Source organism: Lepisosteus platostomus, chromosome 5 (genome assembly GCF_059453375.1).
Source record: "Lepisosteus platostomus isolate fLepPlt1 chromosome 5, fLepPlt1.hap1, whole genome shotgun sequence".
NCBI classification, from domain to species: Eukaryota; Metazoa; Chordata; class Actinopteri; order Semionotiformes; family Lepisosteidae; genus Lepisosteus; species Lepisosteus platostomus.
Window position 1 is genome coordinate 56,982,786 of NC_142615.1, and position 21,104 is coordinate 57,003,889.

The 21,104-nt window shown below is 38.4% G+C and overlaps 1 protein-coding gene and 1 non-coding gene across 2 annotated transcripts in view; one reads left to right on the forward strand and one right to left on the reverse strand.

Moving 5' to 3' along the window:
* The window catches only part of LOC148669952 (zona pellucida sperm-binding protein 3-like), a 90,355-nt gene that overhangs the window by 24,444 nt on the left and 44,807 nt on the right, over nucleotides 1-21,104 (forward strand). The gene's annotated exons all lie outside the window — the stretch shown is intronic.
* Nucleotides 18,531-18,602, reverse strand: trnat-cgu (transfer RNA threonine (anticodon CGU)). The gene has a single exon. It is a non-coding gene; the product is annotated as a tRNA-Thr (tRNA).

Sequence of the window (21,104 nt, forward strand, 5' to 3'; positions counted from 1 at the left end):
CATTCACAGAAACAAATAGACACTATGCATACTCATAGACACACACTTATAGACACCAAACACTCAGAGACCCCACACGCTCACACACTAACAGACACAACAAGCTCACAGACACATACCTACACACTCACAGACACCACACACTTCCAGACACGCACCCACACACGCACAGATACTACAAACTCACTTACCTACAGATACACTATAACACAAATATAAATACTACTAATACTACAACAGTAACACTATAATTATAATTAATATTAACATGAATATGAACATTAAAACTAAAACAATCAGTAGTGCCACTGTCATTAATACTCACATGAACACTAGCATTAAAACTACCAGTTGTAATCTCAGTAATATTAACATGAAGACACTGATATTAGTATTAGTTGCTGCTCGTTGCTCGTGACGTCACACCGCTCTCTGTGACAAATGCGAGACACTTAGACGCGTGCAGTGACGAGGCGCCTGTCGCCGTGTTTACCATTCTTATGATTTATAAACACTGGAAAAATGCATTTAAACTGTTACATACATTTATGAACTTGAAATATCATTTTCTAGCTCTAGGATACAGTTACCTAAATAATAATATGAATAATCATTGTTTAATTTCGGATTGAACATTATTAACCCTAAACGCACTATGGTAATTGGTCGATACAGTCTTTATTAACTGTTCTCTAGATACTTAAACAGGGTCAAGAAAAGAATCAGTACTCACCAATCGGTGAAGTTAATCGATTTTTCTACGGTTCTTCTCCGTGCGCTCCGTGCGCCTCCCACGCTCTTTCTCTCTCTGATCCCGGTGCTCTGGCTGGTGTCTGTGACATCACAGCGCTTATTCTGACAGAGCAGAGCGCGTCTCTGCTGCTTTTGTGTGTCTTTTTCATGAATGCCAGAGGTACTCGAAATGTTGCAAAAAGAAAAGCGTTTTTTTTTTTGTTTTGTAAAAAAGTGAGTGCTGATTTTTATTTTATACAGGAAACGCATGCATGTTGAAACACTATTTAAATTCTATAAATAACTGAGAAATAATAAAGCAAGGAAAACATGATATATGTAAAAATACAATTTGATCACATAATTTACTTCATTACCTCTGGTGGTTATATGTTTTTTTTCTGTTGTGTTTTTTTCTCTTGTACATGTTTCTTAATCTTCTGGTTGTAGTTAAATTTGTAAATTCTATACGTTTAATAAAAAAAGTTTTAAAAAGTAGTGCATCTCTGCTGGACGAGACTCCTGGTTTTCATACAAATATAACATCTCCAAAAAACTAAACCGGGCTGTGAAGAGAGGCGATTTATAACAGTTGGAGAAGGAGAGCGACAAACCGAGGAATGAAAATCATTAAACAGAAAAAAAATAGTTTACTTCACAGATTAATGCGTTACAAAGCGTACCCGTGTGGAGCAGTGGAGAACGAGCACGAGTCCCTGAAATAAGCGCTTTTAAGGGTTTTACACGAATCTTCAGAGTAAAAGAGCCAGGAGGATCAGACTCCTGATCCTGGAGGTGTATACTGGTTTTATTTCCACCAAGCTCTCACTTCTATAGGTAGTCTGATGATTTCACTTAACTTTATAATTGTAACTAGACTTCACCTAATTGTACATTTATAAGACTGTCTGTGAGACACTTGTGAGAGCAGCTGAATCCCAGGGCTGGTGTGGAATCACACACAGACAGATCTTCTTCTGTGTGATCTGAGTCCCACTGCTCAGAGCTACAGACTGGTCAACTGGTCACTATTTTAGTCACGACCATCGGCCTTTGGCTACTAATAATCAATATACTGATCAGAGTGTCAATACTGGTGTTTATTACATAAATACAAAAATAATTCCACACTCACTTGTGTTATAAAACACTTAAAAAACATGTTTGGAGGCTGATATACATTAAAGAAAGTAATACTGAAGGGCTGGAAGTCCTGGAAAGGGTTTATTGAAGTTTCTTGCTTCTGCCCTGGAACAGAGCCCACAGCTGCCAGATCAGTGACCCCTGAGCCCAGTTCACAGAGAGGAGAATCAGGAGCTCTTTTATGTCTCTAAGAGGGCTGGGAGAAAGGGGAAAAGGGGGAAATGTGACTTGAGTCCAGGCTGTTCTGTCTGATATTGTTCATGTAGCAGCACTGATTGTCTGAATATCTTCTGGTTCTGGATTGTGAGGATAGAGAGCAGTACAGCATTGAGCTTCTGTCTGAGTGTGAGTCTGAGCTGTGAATCTGACTGAGAAGAGAATAATTTTTTATTCTGCCTCTGAGAATTTTTCTTCTTTGCCAAGTGGTGTTGCATCCCCTTCAGATACTCTGCACAGACTGCACAGAGTGAGAGAAGAGGAGAGAGAGATGGACAGATAAGAGCACACACAGCGAGACAGACATACGTCTTGATCTACTTTGAAGCAAGTTTCAAAGGTAAACGCAGACGTCACTTTGAGCACTTGGTCTTTTATAGTACAAATATCACACTGTGCTCTACATGGCCGTGTCTTCAAGATCGTTGTGAACCAACACAGTGGGCAAAAGACGTATAATATACGTCTATTAAACGCATACCTTAGACGTCTAAATGTGGTCTACAATTCGTCTAGAATGAAATTCTAATATACGTCTAAAGTTATACGTCAATTATACGTCTATGTTTAGACGTTCATTATACATAAATGGTTGGAGTTCTATTATACGGATAAATTTAGAGGACTATTATACTGTACATATATGGTTGGAGTTCCGGATAACTTTAGAGGACTATTATATGTATATGGTTAGAGGTCTATTATACGTATAACTTTAGAGGTCTATTATACGTATATGGTTAGAGGTCTATTATACGGATAACTTTAGACGTCTATTATACGTATATGGTTAGAGGTCTATTATATGTATATGGTTAGAGGTCTATTATACGGATAACATTAGAGGTCTATTATACGTATATGGTTAGAGGTCTATTATATGTATATGGTTAGAGGTCTATTATACGGATAACATTAGAGGTCTATTATACGTATATGGGTAGAGGTCTATTATACATCAAAGATAGGTTTTATAGGTGTAGAAACAAGTAAACCAAGCCAATGATTAGGTTTAGAAATTTATTCTGAAAATACACATTCACACCTGAAACATATGTATTTCAAATTATACATTGTATACAATCAATCAACAATCAACATATGGGCAATAATCATAAAAAACACAACTAGTCTTAAACTTCAGCTACAAATTCTGGCAACATGGCAATATACAGTATAGTAATGACAAACACAAAACTAATTACATTAACACACTAACTCAAAACCACATTTTGATTCAAATATACATTTTAAAATGTACAACTTCTATATTTCCAAGAAAAAAAAAATATTACAATGGAAGTTAAGACGATTTTTGTCCACTATTTGCAAACCCTGTCTAATTGTCCTAACAGTTAGAACCAAAAACCTATTATTTTCAGTGTCCAGATCTCCTGGCCCCCTGCCTTGCATATACATTCTTCACGTAACACATTGCGTGCTCCTTTATTTCTTTTTCCGTTGATGTAGGGTGGGACTTCAGCACCGCAGCTAGGAGAAAATTATATAATATTACTTCCCAAATAAATGATGATTAATATCTTCTTTAGTATAATCTAAAAAATGAACGGTTTACTAAGCTCAAAGCTGAAATAAATGTATAAAATTTGGCTTGCATCATAGCAGTTGAGCAATAAAGTCTGTCCTAATCAAAGAGTACCCAAAGTTTGAAAGTACAACATAGAATAAGAATAGAGAAATGGCAAAACGATTTTGTGTCATCTTCCCCATTCACACTATTTTTATGTGCCATTTTCTGCTTATTCACGTACTATTTTAATCAAAATAATATTAAGAAAGATCTGTATGTATTCAGATAGTATTATTATTGTTCATACTTACTCGTCAAAAGAGGATTGCTGAGATATTTGCGGATATACTTCTACGTTTGAAAAACGTGTCCAAAATGGTGACCAACGAATACTAGCAATGCATTGTGGTATATAACCGGAAAATATGCTGGGTTCGATATTTTCTCAACGTATGCGTTTATTAATGCTGTCGATATTATGGTTGGAATTTAACATTGATAATACATCGCGGCTATGTGCCCCCTGCTATGAGCTGATGTGCAATTATAACGCATACAGTTAGTAAGGATCGGTCACTGTTGTATGGTATTATATATAATGACATTATGGAATAGGATGGGGACAGGCCTGGCATCACGGGGGGAGGGAGAAATGTCGCCCCTTCAGTTTTGGGCAAAAAGATTTACCTAACTTAATTTGCACCCTAAAAAAATAGTTGTACTTTGTCAATGGTCAGACAACACTAAATGACACGAACAGTCACTCAGTCTGTGTGATGGGCAGGAGGGCTATCCGTCCAGGAACTGCACATATCAGTGTCGTTATTGAGTGTCAACATTACGATCCTGTTTGCTCAGGTGGACCGATTCCTTGCAGTAGTTTATCATTATACTTAAAATCGTTATATAACTAGGACTAGTTATAGCAGTCTGTGCTTTCTGTTGGTTTTACAACATTTTTTTCTTAACGATTCAGAACGTCCATGTAGCTGCAAAAATGAACGCTTATGGTACTTTTCGCTCCAGGCAATACAAACCGTGAGAGTGACGAAAAATGTGAAACTGAACTTCATCGCAAATACCAGATTGCTAGTCGTAATCTTCTATCATGGCATAGCTGCGAGATTTCATTTGGGTAGCTGCACCATACAGCTCCGTTTCAACCGAAATATCACCCCCCCTCAGAATTTCAGACGCCCCCCTAAAGATTTTTCCCCGGGCACCGCGCACTGATGGGGGACGGGGTGTCCAGGAAATGGTATCAACTTTTGTCAAGAAAATAAAAATAGAAACTCTATAGGCACTCAAACATTTTACTGTTTTTTTTCAGGCAGGTGGCAAGACCCCCTCAGCAAAACCCTTGTATGCCAAGCTGTGGGCATTGATTCGTCGAATATACGTATATTCACGGCGAAAATACGGCTATACGTATATATACGTCGCCTCGACGTATAATCAACGTCGAATTGCAACCGTAAAATCGACGACATTAATAAACGCATATATAACGTCGAAAACACATCTAACACAGTGCCTGAGGCTTTTTACAGTATGTATCGTGTGTGCCGCAACTAGGAGTATACGGCACTCTGCACAGTGTACGAAGTAAATCATTTTCGCAGTAATTAATTTACACGTGTATAATAAATATAGTAATAAATATAATAAATTAATTACTGCGAAAAAGTAATTAATTTACACGTGTATAATAAATATAGTAATAAATATAATAAATTAACTTCGTACACTGTGCTTTGATATGGATGTTCATTGGAAGGATTTGAGGAAACTATCAAGGATCTCAGAACAACCAAAGATACATTTGGGCATCTGCTATTGGTAAAGATTAACGAATACAGTAAGTGTGAAGTTTGCACACACACGAGAGAAAAAAATCAGTTTTAATTCACTTCATTAAACTGATGGTGTGTATAGCAGAGGATGGTTTCGATCCATCGACCTCTGGGTTATGGGCCCAGCACACTTCCGCTGCGCCACTCTGCTGACAGCTGTCATAGTGTGATTCAACACAACTGCTCTATCTTTGCTTTCTAAAAGTGCGCCCGAGATGAAAAGTCTAAACGGTAAACGCAGACGTCACTTTGAGCACTTGGTCTTTTATAGTACAAATATCACACGCTGCACTACATGGGCGTGTCTTCAAGATCGTTGTGAACCAAAGCTTCTGCTTTCCAAGGCAACTGATTCTTTCGTCGTTAATTCCCAAATCTTCAATGAGAATCAGTGAAATGAAAACCAAACACATGTACACACTCGCGTCCTAGCGTGAAAGAAAAAAGATGGAAGCATTTGAGAAATAACGAGTAGTCTGAACAGCTCCAGCCTGTCAACTGCTCTTCAAAGTGATCGCTACCTCCACACCCAGTTTATAACACTGAAAATGATTCAGGAAGCATAGCAAAGGTCTAAAACCAGTGGTTGAAAAGCGTCTTGATACATAAAATGACAATTTCTCAAAAGTAATATCTTCATCTTTGAAATATTGTCATCCATATATTTTCGTTTTTCTCTTTTTTACATATCACGCTTTCGAGAAATAAACTGTCTTGTAATGAAGGCTGCATTAGAAAATGTGTATCTAGCTTTGTTCAAATAAAACTGGCACATCCCAGTGGGCAAAAGATGTAGAATATACGACTATTAAACCCATACCTTTTAAATTGTAATCAACAAATGGCTAATCATCATAAAAAAAACACAACTAGTAAACTTTAGTTACAAATTCTAGTAACATGGCAATATATATATAGTAATGACAAACACAAACTAATTACATGAACACGCTAATATTTGACTCAAAACCACATTTCGATTCAAATATAAATTTAAAAATTTACAACTTCTATATTTCCACGAAAATATTATTAATGTATCACAAACGCTACTTTCTAAAAAAGACAGAATTAAACTGTTTGTTTTGTGTCTCATGGTGATCCTCCTCTCGATATGAATGAAATGTTTAATATGATCCCTCAGAAAAAAAAGAGTCAATTTCCGCCTGGAATGATTGATGCCCCATCAAACATTTTGTAATATCCCCGGAAGTTCATACAGTAGAATCCTGGTTCGTGGGTAAACAAGACTAAGGAAACGAGTTGGAAACTTGATGTCGAACTGGGATTTAGATCACCCGAAACATTACGCTACATTGGGCAGTATGTGCCAGAGAGTGGCTTTTTCACTCAGACGTTGATCAAAAGCTCAGCAAACGGCTCACGTCTGATTTTCTTGTTTTGGCCAAGATCTGAACTTTGAATTCAGCGACTACTTGGTCTGCTTTGTAATTCAAATGTAGATACAAATGTCACGGTTTTTTTGTAGATATAAAGGTGTTCTCTGTTTTCAAAGGATAGGTACTTAATTGGCTTTATGATTTGGTTTTGATTTTGTATCGTTGTGTTATTAAGTTTGTGCTTTTTGTGTTTTTAACGTATCGTGAACTTATTTTTGAAACAAATGCTGACAAAGGCAAACATGGCACACATCTGTTTATACCAGCGCTGGATTGTGCATTTTTTAAAGTAAAATCTACTGTGCACTTTTGGGAGTATAATACTGTAGGTTCGATATAAAGTGGCAAAAATATAAAGGGGGAAAATACCCCAGACTGTGTGTAAAGGCCTCGTTGAGACTGTTGTTCTCTTGTTAAATATGGCGTACTGTGCACGAAATGTTACAGAAACACAATCTGATATTTTAATAATTTATAATAATAATAATAATAATTTCTTACACTTATATAGCGCTCTTCTGGACACTCCACTCAAAGCGCTTTACAGGTAATGGGGTCTCCCCTCTACCACCACCAAGTGCTCTCGGATCCAAATATTAAGTTCTAATTTTTTTAAAGGTGATATCTTCTCTTCCTCTAGTGGAAATCATACGATGTGAGCAATTTTTTTTGTTTTTTTTTTCACGTTGTGATCCAAAGAGCCTGAGACGCACAGTCTGACAGTAACCGAACCAGAATGGATTCTGTTGGGAGTCGGACTGAGCTCATTCTCACTCCCTGTGCTGAAAAGAGAATCGGCTCTTCCCCGAGCACCATCTACAGCTGCTGGATGGTACTCTGCGTCCTGCTGCTCCAGCAAATATTTTGACGAAAGACAGATCACTTGTGCGCTTTTAACTTTCTCGCAGCTACAGACGATACCGAAGCTGGCGATATGAAGGCAACCGCTGGTACACCTTCTCTAACTTTCACAATCGCGATAAACATTTTTTTTTTAAAAAAAGACCTTTGAAGAACTAGATATAGAAATATATAACTAGATAAAAACATTAGCTTTATCGGTTTTTACATTAATCGATTTTGAATGTAATTTGATCTTTTTACATTGCATTTTACATTGAAAAAAAAAACGTGCATACCTAATCCACCAACGGACAGAGCAATATTTTACGTTGCCTTCCAGAGCTTCCAGCGTGTGATGGATTTGGATGGGCGTCTGTATGATACCACTACAGCACTGGCGCAGGTGCAAAATCGACTTTCACAGGACTTTTTCAGTGTCTTCTCCTCTCTCAAATGGACCGAAGCACAGGAGCCAATATTAGAGAAAACGACAGGTGTTTAAACAGAGTATGTCCCAATGTCTGCGACAACGTTTTGTCATTTTGTATAAACGCAAACGGTTCATCATTTAAAAGCCAACATCATTCTTTTTCTCACTGGCGCAAATACGCTACCACACATGCGAGCTGTTGTGTGAAAGAAAATTCATATGTGCGTAGGAAGGCAGAATAAAATCCAGAACTGTATTGGTGATATCGATAAACAGGGCTCATGTTCACAATAAAACTTTATTGTATAAAACGTAAAAATTCGTAAATATTTGTTTTAATCAGCAAAGTGTCTGTTTAACCATTCATGAAGGATTCTTAGACAAAAAAACACACCGTTATATGAGAAAATATATTTACTATATGTGCATTTAACTTACTTTTTAACAATTTTAGTTTCAAGGTCAATGAAAATTGTTTCCCTGCTTTTTTGTCATAAATACACAAGCTTGTTATGTCTTGTGTCAGAAATAAACTGCATGAAATTTGCTAAAGCAACAAAACTTAAGTGCGACAAAGAAGACAAACATTTGCGTTTATAGTGCAATGTTATCTCGAGCCTTTAAAATTACTTTAAATGCAATTTGTTTTTCTCTGTAGCTCTAAGGCTTTGTCATTTAGGTGTGCTGTTTTTTTTACATGTTGTAAAAAAGTCGCTAAATCATACGAAACATAAAAAACTCCAATTGTAAACAATTGACCATTCATATTCCTGAATTTTAAACCTATGGAGTATTTATACCTTGTCTTTGTATTTGTGCATATTACAGAGCTCCTTTTCAAAAGCTGTCAGTATAGATTAGTGCTTAGGTTTCCTGTTTTTTTATCCAGGTGGTCCAGATAAGACTCTTGGTATAGGAGCGCGTCTGTGTTGCCTTCTGGATTTCAAATGAGCAGCTCAGTGCAGAAAAGAACCCTGTAGATTAGCATGTACATTTGCATGGACAGTAGATTTTTCAGAAAGTGTAATTGGATTATAGCACGTGCCCCTGAGGATGTTGTTGATACGTCATATGTGCTCTTTTTTGTATTATATGTATTTTTGTTGTTCAAATAAGAAATATTTTAAAAAAACTTTCAGGATGGTTGCTGCTGTAAAAATAAAATGACATCAAGGGCGCTGTATGCAGAGGTCTGAAACCTGCTCCACAGAAGAACTTTATCCAGAGGTGTTAAAGAAAATTGATTTATTTTCCTGACTGCAATGTATGGTGAAGCATAAAATCTAGCTGCATAAATCTCTATTACGTGTCATTTATGAAGGCGTTTCAAATAGCAGCCAGTGAAGGATTAACGCTTTTGGAGCATGTATTATGTTCTTAATACTCTTATTTAAATAAGCTTAAATTCGCATACTGTTATTTAGACATTGCAAACCAGTCTGACCTCATACAACATTCTGTGCCCGCTGAGTAGATCTTAAAGCAGCTTCAGCCAGAGTAGCAGTAATGGCAACACAGTGCTTGGAGTTCAGCTTTTCTTATTTCTTCTGCAGAACCACTGGTATCGGAATATACTGATCCGCATAAGAAGCGCTACCTGTTTCAGATAGTTTTTATTGAGCGCTGCTCTAAACTTTACATTTGCTCAGGCTTGTTTTCCCCATGAAAAAAGACATTTCCTTAATTACATTTAACTTTTTTTTCCCTTATCATCAAGTAGAAATAAATAAAACATATCGTTCCATTTAAGAGCCACATGCAGGATGGCTGGTGGTCCAAGGCGTTGCGTTCAGGTTGTAGTTTCCCCTAGAGATGTTTGTTCAAATCCCACTTCTGACAAAGAAGTTAGAGTAGAAACGATAACATCCCTAAGTAGAAAACATCTCACATTTCATGTGTTTAATGTTAAGTGTCTTAGTGGTTGCCTCGGTGGTTGATGGCTCTTCTCTCTTGCAGGGTGATGGCAAACTTCTTGAGAAAGGGAGTCTCCTACGTAAGGCTGCTCTTCGTCAAGAGCGGAGACAAAAGGAACAGACTTCAAACCGACATTAATTACTGAGAGCAGGCGAAAATGTCTTTGGAAAAGAGGAAATGACTGCTGACCGTAAACAGAGCACCGGACAAGTGCTCCTCGTTAGTGTAGTGCTGAGTACCCCTGCTTGTTGCGCGGGAGACCAGGGTATGTTTCTGTGACAGGGCACAGTGTCCACATGGGTTCAATCCCCACTCTTGGTAGTGTTGTAATAAGTTTTAAGTGACAGAACACTTTGATGATTTGCACTCTATTTAAATATGAATTTACTAAATTTCAGTTCAGTTCTCTTCACTCCCACTCCCTGGCATAACTGAACTCTCTCTATCGCATACTGAAGGCTTTACATGCATTAGCTGTGATACAGCTCCCCAATAAAGACGGAATCAAACAGTTTGTTCTGTTTCTCATGGTGATCCTCTTCTCGATCCAAATGAAATGTTTAATATGATGCCTCAAGAAAAAAAAAGGAGTGAATTTCCACCTGTAATGATTGATGCCCCATCAAACATTTTGTAACATCCCCGGAAGTTTATAAAGTAGAATCCTGGTTTGTGGCTTAAATTCAAGGTAACCAAGACTAAGGAAACAAGTTGGAAACTTGATGTCGAACTGGAATTTAATCACCCAGAATATTTCACTACTTTGGGTAGTATGTGCCAGAGTGGAGTTCTTTAGATCCGTTTGACAGCTCAGTTGGTAGAGTGGAAAACTGTAGTGGGAACAGTAAGGAATCCTTAAGTCGCTGTTTTGACTCCAGCTGGAAGGAAGGTGCTTTTTGTGAACTTTAATCAAAGAGTTAAAATAGCGAATCTTTTTCACTCAGACGTTGATCAAAAGCTCAATAAACGATGAAGCAGAGGCTCTTGTTCCGAATTCAGCTAACATCTGATTGTCTTGTTTAGGCCAAGATCTGATCTTTGAATTAAGGGACTACTCTGTCTGATTTGTAATTCAAAAGTAGATACAAATGTCACTGTTTTCAAAGGATAGGTACTTAATTGGCTTTATGATTTGGTATTGATTTTGTATCGTTATATTATTAAGTTTGTGCTTTCTGTGTTTTCCATCGTATTGTGAACTACTTTTTTAAACAAATGCTTACAAAGGCAAACACAGCACACATCTGTTTATACCAGCGGTGAATTGTACATTTTTATTAAGTACAATCTACTGTATTTTTAGAAAAAAATGGCGTACTGTGCACGATATGTTGCAGAAACAGAACCTGATATTTTCATTATTATTATTTTAATCATTTGACAAGTATGAGGTCCAGGATCCAAATCTTCAGTTCTGATTTTTTTTAAAGTGATATCTTCTCTTCCTCTCTTGGAAATCACAAGATGTGAGCAAATGTTTTTTGTTCTTTTTTTTTCACGTTGCGATCCAAAGAGCCTCAGACACACAGTCTGACAGAAACCAAACCAGAATGGATTCTGCTGGAGGCCGGACTGAGCTCATTCTCACTCCCTGTGCTGAAAACAGAATTATCTCTTCTCCGAACATCGTCTACAGCTGCTAGATATTGCTCTGCGTCCTACTGCTCCAGCAATTCCTTTGACCAAAGACAGATCACTTGTGTGCTTTTAACCTTCTTGTAGCTACAGGCTCTTTGATGGCTCATGCTGATCGTCCTCTGGATCCAAAAGAAAATTTTAAAGCTGATGCATTTTCGATTGTAATTTGCATCTAGCTACAACGTCCCTGGAAAAAATATTTTATTAGTTGTGTGCAATCGGTATCTTTTACTTTACAGATGGTAGTGGAAATAGTTTTTAAAATGTTTTCTAAAGAAGATTGTATTGCCAGGACCTTACTTTAGCGCTCAGTAGCGATTACACTGTTGATATAGATGGAGAAGAAATGTAAGATGAATTGATGATCTAAGTTAAAATAGCCCTATCACGCCTCCTGTAACAGTGTTTGTATTCATAGCAAGTAATATTCTTTTTCAAACCCGAACGTTGCTTTTGCATTAAGTGTTACATAACAATTACCGGTTTCGGTAGCTTCTGAAGAGCGCACTTTTCCAAACTGAAGCCTATAAGAACATTATTCAAGATGCACCATGGCCCAGAATCGTGCATCGGGACAAGGATTAACATCAATTGAAAGAACTCGCAAATAAAAGATTTGACCGAAAAATTAAATGAGTAGGCAAGTATTAAAACAACACCATAACTTCTTGACTTCCAAACTCTTTCCTGGTTCAGGCCATGTAAAATGACATCATCAGTGGAGTCATGCCGAGGTTGTGAGTTTAAGCCTCACCTGGAGCAGCCTGGTTTTCTGTCTTGACAGGTAAACAGTGTTTTGTGTTATTTGCTAAATGGAGAGAGGATTCTGTGTTAATTGTGCTCCTCCTGGAAGAGGTCAAGATGAGATGTTCACGAGGCTGGTGGTAAATATCCTATCCAGGAATATTTTTTGTTCTTTATCAGGGAATATCGAATATCGGGGCTGTATAAAGGGGCTGTAGGGGGTCAGATCTATAGATGTAGTAAACACATCAGTGGAGACGGTGTGTCTGCTCTCTGTGAGAGAGATGGGCGGAAAGAATAATCTGTGGTCTGGGAAGAAGAGACCCTCTTTTGAAGAGCGGCGCTCCTCACGGAAGAGAATGAAAAAAATATTTTTCAGGGACGCTGATTTTTCTCTTTGGGGGAATTAATGTGTGACCTCGTGGCGCAATGGTAGCATGTCTAACTTCAGATCAGAAAGTTGTGAGTTCAAGTCATGTTGAGGTCAGCTGATGTGTTTGCAGGTGCTGCTGGTGCCGAACCCGGAAATTACACCACGCGGTTGGGTTTTATCTGTACACCACTTAGGTAATCTGAACAAAATAACAGAGCAGTACAGAACACGCAATAAGGAGCTTATGCAGCGAATAATCTTGAACACGACGAGAGAAAACTGCCCATCTGCGTAACATCATGTCCGACTTTAGAGACAGTAACATCAGAGAATGGAAGTTTCAGACCATGTTTTTGTTACAGGTTCAAGCAAACCTGAAAGTTAGGGAGTGTTTGGTCACTTTTGTATGAAAACGTGTCTGAAGCCTGTAATTATAATTCGCCCTTTTTTAATTGTGGTTGAAATCCACTCCTATGTACCAAGACCTTACAGTATATTCATGTTTACTTAAATGACTAACGCTATTGGACATTAGTTGGTGTCTTTTTTTGTAATGATTTGCTATTTCATGCAGGAAAGAAAGGAACCCAGACCCAACGTTTGCTTTCAGGTGCAGTTCATTTACATACCGGACATCTATTTCTGAGGAGCCTGATTTAAATCACACAACCCCGGAAGAAGTCGAATCGATAATCTTGTAAACCGAAATAAGACGCGTTATCCATTAAACCACTAGCCCGTCACGTAAATGAATTGCACCATGGTGAGTTCAGTGCCGCTACTAGTAATACCCCACCCCCATCTTAAATTTCTAAGTGAGAAACGTGTTTTCTACATTTTTGTCAGTTTTAAAACTAGGAGTATACGGCACTCTGCACAGTGTACGAAGTAAATTATTTTCGCAGTAATTAATTTATTTACACGTGTATACTAAATATAGTAATAAATATAATAAATTAATTAATTACTGCGAAAATAATTTACTTTGTACACTGTGCAGAGTGCCGTATACTCCTAGTTTCGGCACACACGATATATACAGTAAAAAGCCTCAGGCACTGTGTTAGATGTGTTTTCAACATTATATATGCGTTTATTAATGTCGTCGATTTTACAGTTGCAATTCGACATTGATTATACGTCGCGGCGACGTATATATACGTATAGCCGTATTTCGCCATGAATATACGTATATTCGACGATATATATATATACGTATATTCGACGAATCACTGCCCACTGGGAATAGGTTTATTCCATGCTGAAAAGAGAAGAGAGAAAACATAGCTGTGAAACCTTCTTCAGGTTTGTTTTCTCTCTTCTCTTTTCAGCGTGGAATAAACCTACAGTATTACTTGTTCCTTTGCAGATACGAATGCTGACGTAGCTACCCACCTGAATATATTAAACGCTTCATCTATATGATTAACATAATGTTCTCCTGAATAACTACTCGAAAGAAGCCGTAGCTCAGGTGTTAGAGAGATTTGAAATCGGATCGGTGGATTTAGAGTCCAGACTGCGAACCGACAGCTGACACAGGTCTTTTATAGAACCGTTTTGATTTTCTCTACTTTGTCCCCGTGACGTCATTGTCCTGCTCGCAGCCGAGCCCGACACACGATACTGTCTGGTTTCTGTCACTGGGCGGGTCTGTGTTGGTTCTAATGCCCCAGTATTATGACGGGGACACTAAACTGTAAACAGGTGCCGTCCTTCGGCTGAGACGTAAAACCGAGGTCCTGACTCTGTGGTCATTAAAAATCCCAGGTCGTCTCTTGAAAGAGTAGGGGTGTAACCCCGGCATCCTGGCCAAATTTCCCATTGACCCTTACCAGTCATGGCCTCCTAATAATCCCCATCTCTGAACTGACTTCATCCCTCTGCTCTCCTCCCCACTAATAGCTGATGTGTGGTGAGCGTTCTGGCGCACTATGGCTGCAGTTGCATCATCCAGGTGGGGCTACACATTGGTGGTGGTGGAGGGGAGTCCCCATTACCTGTAAAGGGCTTTGAGTGGAGTGTCCAGAAAAGCGCTATATAAGTTTAAACAATAATAATTATAATTATTATTATTATTATTATGTAAAATGCAATAAAAATATCATGTTTGAATAATGTAAAAACTGATAAAGCTAAGGCTTTTTTCAGGGCTATATCTACTTTTTAAAAAAAAGAGAAGTGAAATTTGGAGAAGATGCACCAGCGGTTGCCTTCACATCTCCAGCTTCAGTCTCGCCTGTAGCTGCGAGAAGGTTAAAAGCACACAAGTGATCTGTCTTTGGTCAAAGGAATTGCTGGAGCAGTAGGACACAGAACAGTATCTAGCAGCTGTAGACGATGTTCGGAGAAGAGATAATTCTGTTTTCAGCACAGGGAGTGAGAATGAGCTCAGTCCGGCTCCCAGCAGAATCCATCCTGGTTTGGTTACTGTTAGACTGTGCATCTGAGGCTCTTTGGATCGCAACGTGAAAAAAAAAAAACAATTGTTCACATCGTGTGACTTCAACGAGAGGAAGGGAAGATATCATTTTTAAAAATATCAGGACTGAAGATTTGGATCCGGGACCTCATACTTATCAAATTATTAAAATAATAGTTATTAAAATATCAGATTGTGTTTCTGCAACATTTTGTGCACAGTACGCCATCTTTATCTAAAAATAAAACAACAGTCACAACGAAGCCTTTACACGCAGTCTGGGGTATTTTTCCCTTTTATATTTTTGCCACTTTATATCGAACCTGTTATACTCCCAAAAGTGCACAGTAGATTGTACTTAATAAAAATGTACAATTCACCGCTGGTATAAACAGATGTGTGCCGTGTCTGCCTTTGTAAGCATTTGTTTAAAAAAGTAGTTCACAATACGATAAAAACACAGAAAGCACAAACTTAATAATACAACAATACAAAATCAATACCAAATCATAAAGCCAATTAAGTAGCTATCCTTTGAAAACAGAGAACACCTTTATATCTACAAAAAACTTGACATTTGTATGTATTTTTTAATTAAAAAGCAGACAGTGTAGTCCCTTAATTCAAAGATCAGATCTTGACCAAAACAAGACAATCAGACATGAGGTGAATTCAGAACAGGAGCCTCTGCTTCGTCGTTTATTGAGCTTTTGTTCAACGCATGAATGAAACAGATTCACTATTTTAACTCTTTGATTAAACAAAGTACACAAAAGGTGCCATCCTTTGAGCCGGAATTGAACCAGCAACCTAAGGATTCCCTGCTATTACCCACTACAGTCCTCCACTTTACTAACTGATCTATCAAAGGGATGTCAGGATGTCAGGAGCTGCTCTCTGTCACATACTGCCCAATGTAGTGAAATGTTCTGGGTGATTTAAATCCCAGATTGACATAGTTTCCAACTCGTTTCCTTTTTTTTAATTTGAATTTAAGCCGCGAACCAGCATTCTCTGTATAAACTTGCAGGGATATTAAAAAATGTTTGATGGGGTATCAATTATTCAGAAATGGACTCCTTTTTTTTCTTGGGGGATCATATTAAACATTTCATTTGGATCTACAAGAGGATCACCATGAGGAACAAAACTAAGTTTCATTCTGTGTTTATTAGAATCTGTATCACAGCTAATGCATGTAAAGCCTTTAGTATGCGACAGTGAGAGTTCAGTTATGCCGGAGAACTGAAATTTAGTAAATCCATATTTAAATAGATTGCAAATCTTCAAAGTGTTTTGTCACTGCAAATATTATTACAGGGGTTTACCAGCTGCCGCACGTGCTTGTTTTGGGATTATTTCCAATAAGTATCCCATTAGTAGTTGTGTGTCCTTACTGGTATCTTTTAAACATTCGATTATATACAAACGGGACAGAGACAAAGTAATAATCCCATTTTAAGGTGTCTTGCATTTTAATTTACTGAACAGATAAATTGAAATGCTCTGATTCAGAGCCCCTGCAGTTCGTGCTAATTAGAACCACAACAATGCTCCTGAGTCCTGGGCACTACACTGAGCACACGTTCAGCTGGGCTCTGACTTTGTTAAGCACGACTTCTTGTTGCAGTTGAGCTCAGAGCTAGATATGATCTCCATATTCTACCGCAATAAGTAGTCTGAAACTTAGTAAATAGTACACAGTTTTTAACTGAAGTCAGGTTGTTAAAAAATTAAACCAGCACCCTGTCACCGAAACTTACCCCGGTCTTCCGCGCGACAAGCGGGGGTACTCAACACTGTACTAACAAGGAGCGGTTGTCCGCAGTTGAGCGTGAGCTCTGATTACTGTCAGCAGACATTTCTTCATTTCCAATGACGTTTTCTTCTGCTCTCAGCTTTTTACCGGTCATAAATGCTCAAGAAGTAATTCATTTGAGTTTGAAGTCTGTCTCTGTTACCTTCGGTCCTGATAAAGAAAAGCCGTGCGTTGGAGACTCCCTCTCTGAAGAAGTTTGCCGTCACCCTGCAAGAAAAGAGAGCCATCATTCACCGAAACAGCCACTAAGACAAATAACATTAAACACGTGAAATGCGAGATGTTGTGGAAATGTTTTCTACTTAGAGATTCTGTCGTTTCTACTCTAACGAGAGAGGCTCTTTGTCGGAAGTACGATTTGAACAAACGTCTCCAGGGGAAACTGCGACCTCAATGCAACGCCTTAGACCACCAGGCATCCTGTCTGTGGCTCTTATATTGCATTATATGTTTTATTTATTTCTACTTGTTGATAGGAAAAAAAGTGAAATCGTGTAATTTGGGAAATGTATTTTTTTCATGGGGAAAACTAGCCTGAGCAAATGTAAAGTTAAGAGCAGCGCTCAATAAAAACCATCAAAGCCGAAAGCGCTTCTTATGCGGATCAGTATATTCCGATGCCGGTGGTTCTGCAGAAGAAATAAGAAAAGCCGAACTCAAAGCACTGTGTTGCCATTACGGGTACTTTGGCTGCAGCTGCTTTAAGATCTACTCAGCGGGCACAGAAAGTTGTATGAGGTCAGACAGGTTTGCGCTGTCTAAATAACAGTGTGCGAATTTAAACTTATTTAAATAAGATTATTTACAATGTAATACATGCTCCAAAAGCGTTAATACTGCACTGGCTGCTATTTGAAACGCCTTTAGAAATGACGCGTAATAGAGATTGATGCAGCTGGCTTTTATGCTTCACAATACATTGCAATCAGGAAAATAAACCAATTAGAAATATGCAATACAACGTCTTTGAGTTCGGCTATTTTTATTTCTTCTGCAGAACAACTGGTATGGGAATGTACTGATCTGCATAATTCGCGCTTTCGGTTTCTGATCGTTTTTATTGAGCGCTGCTCTGAACTTTACATTTGCTTGTGCTAGTTTTCCACATGAAAAAAAAGAGATTTCCCTAATTACACGATTTCACTTTTTTTCTTATCAACGAGTAGAAATAAATAAATTACATATAATTCAATATAAAAGCCACAGGCGAGTTGGCTGGGGGTCTAAGGCGTTGCGTTCAGGTCACAGTTTCCCCTCGGGTTTTTTGTTCGAATCCCACTTCTGAAAAAAAGGTTTTCTCGTTTTTCTCTGTGAAAAGACAATCAAGTTCTTAACAAATTTCATATATTAGACTTCCGCAATACGTTCTGGCTTTAACAGGAAACTGTGCGCTTCCACAGAAAGAGTAACAAGAGGAGACGTTTCCATGTTACTTGTAGACTTAGATAAAGGAACGTGGCGGTGAATGAAAGAGGCACAGACGGGATTCGGACCCGCGATCTTCGGTTTACGAGACCGACGCCTTACCACTTGGCCACCGTGCCGTCGCTGGGAGCTGGGTCAGCTTACTATATGTTGAATCAATTTTACTGTTGTAATAGAGGAACAAGAGGCGCAGTCGGTAGAGCTTGCGACCCTTAAGTTCAAAATCGTTGATTCATGGGTTGTTTGTGTCCTTTCTGATCCCTCTAATCTTTTAGTAGGACAGTGCAAGCAGGACGTGATAGGGTACAGTGACTCCCAATGTCATATGAGCTTTGTGTAATTTAGCTTTCTTAACGCTATGGGGCTCGATTCAAATATCGCTGTGAAAGGTTTTTTCTAGATTGAGGGTGATCTGCTCCCGAGTAATTATAAACACCTGAGCGTTTACTGTTTACTGTTGTGTTACTGTGATAAAGGAACACCGCACTTTATCAAAATACTGCTGCTTCCTAATTTTACATAATGGTATTTAGACCGGGGAGAGTGACTGCATTCCAAGAGGCTAAAAGTTGATTTCACAAAGCCCCCATTTAATAAAATACATTAGAAACCGCAAGGAAAACAGTATGTTTTAATAAGTCTTCTCCTGGTTTTATATTATTATAGTCTTTCACATTTGAATGCATACCTTACCGAAAATCTTACCTAGATTACAGGCAACACAAACAGTTCTTAATGCACAAAGTCTATTTATAGTTGACTTTCTGCTAATCACATCTAATAGTTCATGAATCTTCCTGCCCATCATGTGTCTGCTAAGCAGTTTCTCCATTTTCCTCCTCCTGTCATTGTCAGCAAGCACATCAAGATGGGAAAATATAACAGGGAAAAAGAGTAGCTGGTAGGAGTGGGATTTGAACCAAAACCTCGATCTAGAGACAAGAATACCCATGAGAGCTAGAAAAACAGAAGTCCTTAATCAGGGTGCGTTAGAACACTCAACCATCCTGACAAGCAACTGGTAGGAGTGGGATTTGAACCCACACCTCGATCTGGAGACAAGAATACCCGTGAGAGCTAGAAAAACGCAAGTCTTTGATCATGGTGCTTTGGTGGTGGTGGAGGGGAGTCCCCATTACCTGTAAATCGCTTTGAATGGTGCTTTAGAACACTCAACCATCCTGACAAGTGATGGATGAATGGAGGTGTATTGAATACACCAGTAGTTCACCAACCTGAGTTGCTTTGCTGGAGAAGTGCCATGTTACATGTTGTAAACGTCAAACGTACAAACGTGTTGTACTTTCCAACCTTTGAGTAATATTTTCCAGAGCTAGGGTGCAGTTGTCTTCACAATCTGGATTATCTCAAAAGCAATGATGTCTGTGTAAAACAGATTTTATTTTCGGGAACCGACGTTGTATTGCATATTTCTAATTGATTTGTTTTCATTATTGTAATGTATAGTGGAGCATAAAAAAACATCTGCAAAAATCTCTATTACGTGTCTTTGGCATTTCAAATAGTAGCGAGAGCGAGGATCAAACCCCCCTCTTGGCGATAGTTGCCTCACGCTCTGAACAACCAAGTCCTGCTTATTCCCGCTGTGGGTCGTGGATGGTGTGTTTTGGTATTTACTCGAAATTACGGAGGATACATGGGACTGCATTTACCTGATAACATACCATGATCTCTAGTACCTAATGAGCTTTGATAATTCAGCTTGCTTATCGCTTTGGGCTCAATTCAAAAGTTGCAGTGAAAGCAGGAGCTGAGCAGGATTCTGTTTAAATGGAGCCAGATCTGTTCACAAGCGGGGAAACACTTCAGCGTTTACTAATTGAAGACCACAATCCGCTAAAACACCCCTGTTTCTTAGACTAAAAGAAGCTAAAAGCATTTTTGAACATGGGTTATATTGTAAATACTGTTATTAAAAAGCTTATTCGCATACTGTCGGTTATTTAGACGGTGCAAAACAGGCTGCCCTTATAAAACTTTCTGTGCCCGTTTTGACCAAGGAGAAAGTATTTTCTGATGGAGCGCTATGCGAAAAGATTTAATTAGCTTTACCCCTGCCAATGATTCAGCATGAAGAAGTAAAAGTTTCAAAGGGAAAAGCAGCTCGCTAACACAGCCAATATTAAATGTACTTGCCGGCACACTATCACGTGCATTGGCTCAGAAGTGATCTCGGCAATGTTCCCAAAGTAAAGCTGAAAGTGCCAAAGAGCATTTCTGTTGAGAAAACTGCCTTGATGTTAAGCTTAGAAAGCCTGTCTTTTAGATGTTCTATCTCTAAACACCTTGTGCAGCCTCCCAACAGACTAACAAATATTTTTTTTGAGAAATGGGCACACACCCGGAAGACAATAACGTTTATCTACATTCGAGTATGTGAATAACAATTTAACAGAAAAAAGTTTGTAAATGAGATTTTGCAAAAATTCAATAAATCGTCTATAAACAGTAAGAAATTATTAAGAAAGTAAGATATTGTTTTATTTTATAAACTTTAAGACAATGAAGAGAGTTTACAGGTCATCCTTCGCTTTTGCTCTTTCAACTTAAGCGTTCAGGATCCAAGCCCATGTGCGGATGGTTGTATTTCTTAAAGTAAC